We start from the raw sequence: 8066 nt of genomic DNA, 5'->3' as shown, positions 1-8066 counted from the left end.
AGCGAGGACATGGACATAATATATATGGTTATTTAAAACCAACCAAATATTGCTTTGACGAAATCGTATACACGCGTCAGAAACAGTGGCAAGACTTTATAGGCTGGTCAACCTCAAAAACCAATTTGTCAATGCTATAGGGATGAAAGTCGGTTGTCTCGATTCTTAGAAAAGAAATTGAAATTGAAATCGGTGAGCAGCTATATGTTCATAGATTTGCTAATTCCACTTTTGGGTCAGTTCAAGGACACACAATGCTGACAGCATCAAACCCATATTACCTTCAAACACGCTTCTACTATGTGTAGATAAAATATAAATAGCCTATACTTTTACGCCAGGGGTGGCCAACATTTTGGCCATTCACGGCCGCATTTCGACCGCTCATGTAGCCTACGGCCGCATTCCTGGGCATATTTCTAACGAACGAGCTGGGCGCCAAATAACCATGTTACAGTGTCTATGTATATTTCCGGTGAACTCCGGACTCGTCTATTAAATGATATAGGCTTACTATACGAAGCGAAATCACGAGTGGGCACTGGAAATGGCAAGGAACTGCTCATATTCGCGCAAAGCGCGAAATTATTTCAAGATTCACTAATAAATTTCGACATTAATATTAGTAGTCCTACATATTACTATCCCTTAGGGCTGCATGTCTTGTTAGAATGCAAACATGAATCTATTAGTTAAACCAGGTTGCTTCGAATTCCACGTATCTGTGAATTGCCTTATAATAAATTCAAAAAAGACCTACTTAATTACCTCTTGTCGTCATATTAACACTGTTGCGCTACCTCGCCCAGACATTGCTTTATTGATAATTTGCTACCGTAGTTTATTTTTTTCTTTCTTTTCCTTTTTAACTAATATTTCTTACAGCCAGACTGTACGGAGACAAGTGTACCTGTTAGATGCGGATATGATCAGACTAGTGGACCTTTAAGGTCGTATCTATCATTCATATCTAATACCGGATACTGTGCATGCATATTTTCTGTACCACCATCATTTTTGTTTGTTTGTTTGTTTGTTTTGGGATATTCATGGTGTTTGCCGACTACTATGGTCATGGTCATTTACACCAGGCCGATATTCTTCTTATTTTCCGTAACTGCCGACTTATAGCACGGCCCACCTGTAGGCTTTTGTTAGACACCGCTGACGCGAATGAGGTGGCGATGAGGAGCCTAGGTAAACCTCTAACACTTAGGTATCGGAATTCGGAAGTCGACCTCGGTCGGACTCGAACCCGCACCATCATTGCCATCTGTTTGTTATGTATTTTGGTTGGATGAAAAAAATAAAGACTCTCTCTGAAATCAAATGGCTGAGCGAGGCAATGCGATGTTGAAATCCCATACAGCGTCTGCAATAACTGAGATAGCATGCCTCACAAGGTTCAGTACGTTCAAGTACTTCGAACCATCATCACCACCACCACCACCAACAACAACAACAACAACAACATAAATTGAAGGTCTAATCGGCTCTCTTGTATCCCGGAAAGCAACTTGACAGCACCAGATCCACCTCCTTAAAGTCATTGCAGGTCTAGTACGCGAACCTTATATCTTATTTTTCAAATACGCAACAAACTATCAGACTGTTATGGGGACTAATAATATATCAGAAGGTCGTAGCTTGCATCGCGCTGGGGTGTTTAGAGCTTTTGTTCCACAGACAAAGCATTACTTGATGTTTCATGATGCGGGTGAATTCTCATTCTGGAGATCTTTTAAATCACCTGGATATGTGCTCTATGCATACCGATAGCTCACAGTTTATATCTTTAGACAGTTCATTGAGGCCGGAGGGTATATATATATATGACTGGTTTTCACAACTACTTACTTGCTGAGTAGTATTCAAAGCCAGCCATTTTTAAAATGACCATCCCACCGAAGTTGACTAATTCCCAGGGAATCAGTCTCATGAATATTTATGTTATCAATTTGTAATGTGTTTGTCCAAACTCTATCACAAGCCCTTTTCGAGAAGAAACACGTGAAAAAGCATCAATTCTTTTCATGCCTGCAACACGATTTTTGATGATGGCGATGCAACGAAATTTGCCACCAGGTACATTTTGTCAAATGATCCAAATTTCAAATTTGAATCGGACTACTCGTAGTGATTGGAATTGCAGAATCTGAAGTGCTTCATTTTTTCAGTCAACATAAGAATTTATTAATATTTTTTTAATATCTGGAAAAATCTTTTTTTCAACAACTTAGCCGACGATAGGAGGCATTACATTCTCTGTTAGTGTAAGAAAACTTTGAAGGAATAAATTGCTAGGTTGCAATTCAGTTCACTATATTTTATTAACTTAAGACCTTGGCAGCTTCCACACCCTATTTAACGTCCACTTATAAATGAATACAACTTTATTTGTTACACGAGTTACTCGCCGCTCCGAAAGCTCGGGGAAAAGGCAATGGACGTCTGTTGAACTGCTAGTCAAGAACTTACTCGGGACGTTCGTTTCAGTTATACTGCCAGTTAAGTATATTGTAAGTCGTTATCCGTAGACCCCGGACTCGCTGTATACCATCGCAGGCTATCAGACATGATGAACGTTTCGCAACAGCATCTATTGTTCTATTGTACGAGCTCATGTACCTTGAAATGGCAACTTCAGGATGATTAAAGTAAGTTGGTCCGGCCCACCATTGAGTTACATGGTATATAACCCACAACTTCCTCATGTGGTTGTTTATTTACAATTGCTACTTCTACTTAACAGTGTTTTAGGCATAACGACTTTTCAGAGTTGTGGAGTAGAGAGTGGTTTTGGGACATGTCTCTGTCACATTCATTATTGAATGTGTCATAATTACTGTCTGAAGCAGTGGTTCTCAACGTTTTTTGTCTTCGCGGACCCCCTTTAGACAGTCACGGTCTCCCCAAGTTTTAGTACAAATGTGTAGGCTGGTCATGAACAGCAACAAAATGACCGCGTTCTTGAAAATAATAACATCTTATTCTTGTAGATATTGGAAAGACTTATTATTTCAAGTCGAATTCTGCAGCTGTATTTCTTGAAATACACGGTCATGTCTTGAAAATCCGCGCCTTCCATTTGACATGAATGACTGCCGAAAATCCATTAATAGGTAGTGGCGAATACCTTTGGGTATTAGGGCAACATATATGTCACCAACGTCCAGCCTAGTCATTTCTATCTAGCAGCTGATTCTGGCTATTCTGATTATGTATATCACAGGAGAAAAAGATTTTTGCAAACAAATTTATTCCAAAACCGTAACAAAACTTCTCTAAACAGCGATAAGTTTTTATCAGCAGGCTATTGGCGATTTCGCGATTGAAATGAGTTTGCACGGTAGAATATTTCATCTCAGACGGCCATCCTGTTCATTTAAGTCCTGAAGTTTTAGCAGTTATGAAGCGAAACTGCTTTGTGACTTCACTAATTAACAAAAATATAAATTAGGTTATCAACCATTTTGCAAATTCGGAGGTTTCTCGAACCCTCTGAAAAAATTCTTTCTGGACCCCTAGGGGCCCGCGTACCCCCGGTTCAGAATCGCTGGTGTGAAGTATCCTCTTTTCAAAAACTGCAGTGTCATTGTAGTGTCGTGAAGATGCGCTCTACCTACAAATTTGCTAGTAGCCACCTTCAATCTTGAGCGAGCTCCCCCCCCCCAAAAAAAATACAAGTCTTTGTATTAGATATGCATGTGATTTTGTGTTTAGGTCATGGGGACTGCATCGACTTGGAAGATGTTTGTCATGGGGAGGAAGATCCTGATGGCGAGGACATGTTAGTGATGGGAGCTCTATCTTCTGATTACAAGATGGTGGGACTTGATGATACTGCCTATATAGCTGAATAATATACATGCTTGTAACCAAGTCACAAGATTCCGAGTTCCTTTCATAGTTTTGACTCGAGTAAAGTCGAGTCATTTTCAATTGACCACCATGTCAAGTTCAAGTCAGCGAGTAAAGGGTCGAGTCCAAGTCATTGTGTTCACTGTTCAGTTTTGAGTTCAATTTGGCTCAACCCACTTTTCTCAACTCTGCTCGAGTGATATAGAATGGCACGCATTCATAATATCGTAATTTCCCTTGGTGCTAAGAGTTTCTGGCCCTATTTTTCAATACTGATAGACAAAATACCAATAATGTGGTGACTTTGCTATTCTTTGAAGTTGCAATGAAATATCTGTCTTGACCACCCTAGTCTCAGGTCATTTGACTTGGTTCGAGTCATGCACAATAACTCATGTACAAGTCGAGTCAATATACAAATTGACTCAAGCCGAGTTATTTTGCGAATTTGGAAAAATGACTCAAGTCAAGTCGAGACACCAAAAAATCATAACTCCAGTCAACCCTGATAATACAGGTGTTCCGAGTGTGTTCGAGATGGAGTTTAAATTTGAATTTGGATTTAAAATGGGTTGGCGATTTGAAGCAAGTTTGTTCAACTATCTTTTTTAAGCTTGATTATGATTTTAATTGCCATGGCAGTTGGCAGTGGCTCTCAAGTTTCTTGCCAGTCCACCAATTATATTAGATCTGGATGGAATATGCAACAAATTTCGACATATTGTCTTAATTTGCATGTGATTTCGAATTTTTATACAATTGTTCTCATCCGAGAGAGTGATCTTTAAAATGTATAGTACGGTCTCGTAAACAGAGTGTAGGCCTATCACTATCATCCTTTAACATACAAACTTTTTTTTATTTACCCAAGATACCTCATATTTGCCAGTATCTCCAAAATGGCTTTAGCCACAACTAAACTACTGCGCGCGTTTGATGTATCTCTGGGAGTTATGCAAGCCGTCCAGGACTTTTGACTATTTGGAGCAGTGGTTCTCAACCTTTTTCCGACATACTCTCTTGATGATAGCGGAAATTTTCACGTCCCCTTATCGTCATATCAAGAACTATAGAAAAGAGCAACCTGACGCATTGTTTACTGGCATGGAAGGTCTTGAGGCTGTTTAGACACTTTCTCAAACATGGAATTCGCACTATACACCAGGGTTATGATGAATCGAGTCAGGACTCGACTTGAGTCACGATTTTTTGTTGACTCGACTTGACTCTAGTCATGTTCTCACAATGCGGGAGTGAGATTGACTCGACTTGGACTTGTGTGATTGCACATGACTCGCCTAAGTCATATGACTCGAGACTCAGACGGTCAAGACCGACATTTCATTGTCATTACGAATAATATTAAAGTAGCCACACTCTTGGTATTTGGTCTATTGGTACTAGTACTTGAAAATATGATCATAAACTGTTGAAAATTGAGGAAAATTAGAATATTATAAATGCGAACCATTCACCAATCAATGTTATAAAAAAAGTGGGTTTAACAAAACTTTAACTTGAAACTGAGCAGTAAACGCAATGACTTGGACTCGGACTCGAGTCATATTACCATGACCCAGCGACCCTCTGCTCGCTGAGTTGGACTCGGTCATGACTCAGGGATGAATTGAAAATGACTTGTCTTGACTCGAGTCAAAACAATGAAAGTGAGATTGACTTGTGACTTGGTTACAACTCCGCTATACACAGAACAATAATTATTAACTGGACGTAAATCGCAGCATACGTAAAATAGTTTTCAGTTAAATTTTGTTGAACATAAAGCATGTGCAATGGTAGCACTAAGAATATAGATACTGTAGCGATTTTGGTGCCTATTCTCTTCTATTACCTCACTTGATCTTCGCTCAAACATATCTGACCAGTGACCATAAGCTAAATCGCAAACCAATGGCACATCTACACGCATTTACCAGTTACACTTCATCCAGGGACATCTTCTGATTCGTGCGAGGTCGGGTACCATCAGAGTGTGGATGGTACGACTCAATCATGACTTTAAAAATCGTAATTTAATTAGAATTATTGCCATTGTTGGAACTTGGAACTTCGATGACTGGATGATCCAGTACAAATGAAACTAATTCCGAGTTGAAGAAACATAAATTCTCTAAGGCCCCTTTGCTGCTCCCCTCAAATGCTTTCACACTCGAACCTCCGCCCATTTTGAAAACCACTGATTCAGAGGATCGCAAATGCACATTTTTCGAAATTACGCTACGCGAGTTCTGTGCCTTCGTTATGTAATTAACACACTTCAACGCTTTGAAGAGAAGAGAACTGTTTGTATTGAGGACTTTGAACTTGAAAATCAATTGATCAAGCTTGATAAAAGAATTTTTCTTGATTATTACCCACAATTTCAACTCTGGGTTTCCTTGATTTAATGAATTTACAGCCTTTTCTGTGCTTGCCAAATGTATGTTAGCAAATTTCCAACGATCAATACTTCATCGGCATTTTTTCCTAGACCGATGATGGTGCATGCCTGATGAGGCGTCTACAATCTGGCGTCACTGTATTGGTGTGTGAAAGGAGACACGGAAAGAACAATCGAATGGGTGACATGCATATTTTCGCTTAGCTGTCCCCCTTTCGCGACTCAGCGCTTATGGATTTGGAGAATGTCCTGTGTCAGTGAGGGGAGAATATTGCTCCTTGTGTAGTAACCTACGTATAGTGGCGTAGCCATATGAATGCTGAAGCATTTTACTTGACAGAAAGACCGCAGTCAAGTCCGAGTCCAGGTCATTGTGCTCACTGTTCAGTTTACGACTCTGCTCGGTGATATCGAATGCTTCGCATTCTTAATATACCAATTTTCCTCACTTTTAACAGTCTGTGGTCGCATTTTCAAGTAGGCTACCTGTACTAATGGATGAAATATTTTAATATTCTTCGAGATTAAAATGAAATGTTTGGCTGGGCTGTCTGAGTCTAGAGTCATATGACTTGGTCCAAGTCATGCGCAATGACTCGAGTCCAAGTCGAGTCAATGCACAGATTGAATCGAGTCGAGTCATTTTCCGTATTTTAAGAAAATGACTCGAGTCAAGTCTAGTCACAAAACATCGCGTCTTGAGTCATTACAACCCCAATAGATATATGCGAAGGAGACTTGGAATAACTCAAATTCTGCTTACTGTTGGTAGGCCGAATCATGAGGAAGGAAGTAAATCAGTGAATTTTCGTATATACCATCGATGTGTTTGACAGTGCAGTTGCTGAAGGAACTGATGGTTAGGTTCTCGAGTTAACGATTGAGTAATTGGTGTGAACCGGCCATGGACTGAATCCTGGACTATTTCATTCAAGTAATACAAATATAACAAAAATATCATGATCAGCGATTTCGTTTTATTTTAAATTATGAGCTGTGCACGATCCCTAACAACTCTTTTCAGCGACTAAGGAATCGATTATGTGACACAGTACTATCTGAAAGACTATCTTCTCGTAAAGCATGATCTTTTTGGAAGCCCTAAGCTGTTTTCGAAGTGCCATTCTTGGCAGTGTCTGAGTCATTGCACGTCAAGGCAATATACTCATTCATACCAGCTGACTCTCCCTCGATGGAATGCCGTTTTCATCGCTGAAACCGTTTCATCAAGTGAGGGATAGCGATGTTGAGCACAGCAGAATAGCATATTTTGAAACGACAACAATATTTGTTAACTAAAAACAATTTCAGCATCTCAAAGTCGTTTACTTAGCATTCTTCTTAAATCTCAAATCAGGTGGCAGGCCGCGTGTTGGTGACCCCTGTTCTAGATAATATGTTCCATAAAATGAGTGTGCTCCGAGAGCTTAGAACAGGTATATTTGAATAGCGCTAAGAAGTATTTTGGGACCCTGATTTGCGACATGATTATTGACTCTCTTATAATCTCTGGTGTGCAGGATAAATTAGAGGCACGACATGCAGCCTGCAACTGACCCTGAAAGAATCGGAGAGCTATCTACACAAGCGCAAAAAAATGCTGAATATTCATTTACAATCAAGAAGGAGTCGCTTTCGCAAAAGATTGGAATCAATTATTACTCAGTGAGCAAAAATCAAACTCTGTTCTGATCTCTGGGCTATCGTATTGTGCTCCACCTGAATTCGTCGTGATAGAAATTAACTTGAGACCTTCCCTACGGTTTATTTGGTCGATTTTCAGCATTTTGTGCAATATTCCGGT

Source organism: Botryllus schlosseri, chromosome 12 (assembly GCF_051294905.1).
Source record: "Botryllus schlosseri isolate E-star chromosome 12, Bs_hap1, whole genome shotgun sequence".
NCBI classification, from domain to species: Eukaryota; Metazoa; Chordata; class Ascidiacea; order Stolidobranchia; family Styelidae; genus Botryllus; species Botryllus schlosseri.
This window is presented reverse-complemented; position numbering follows the sequence as displayed.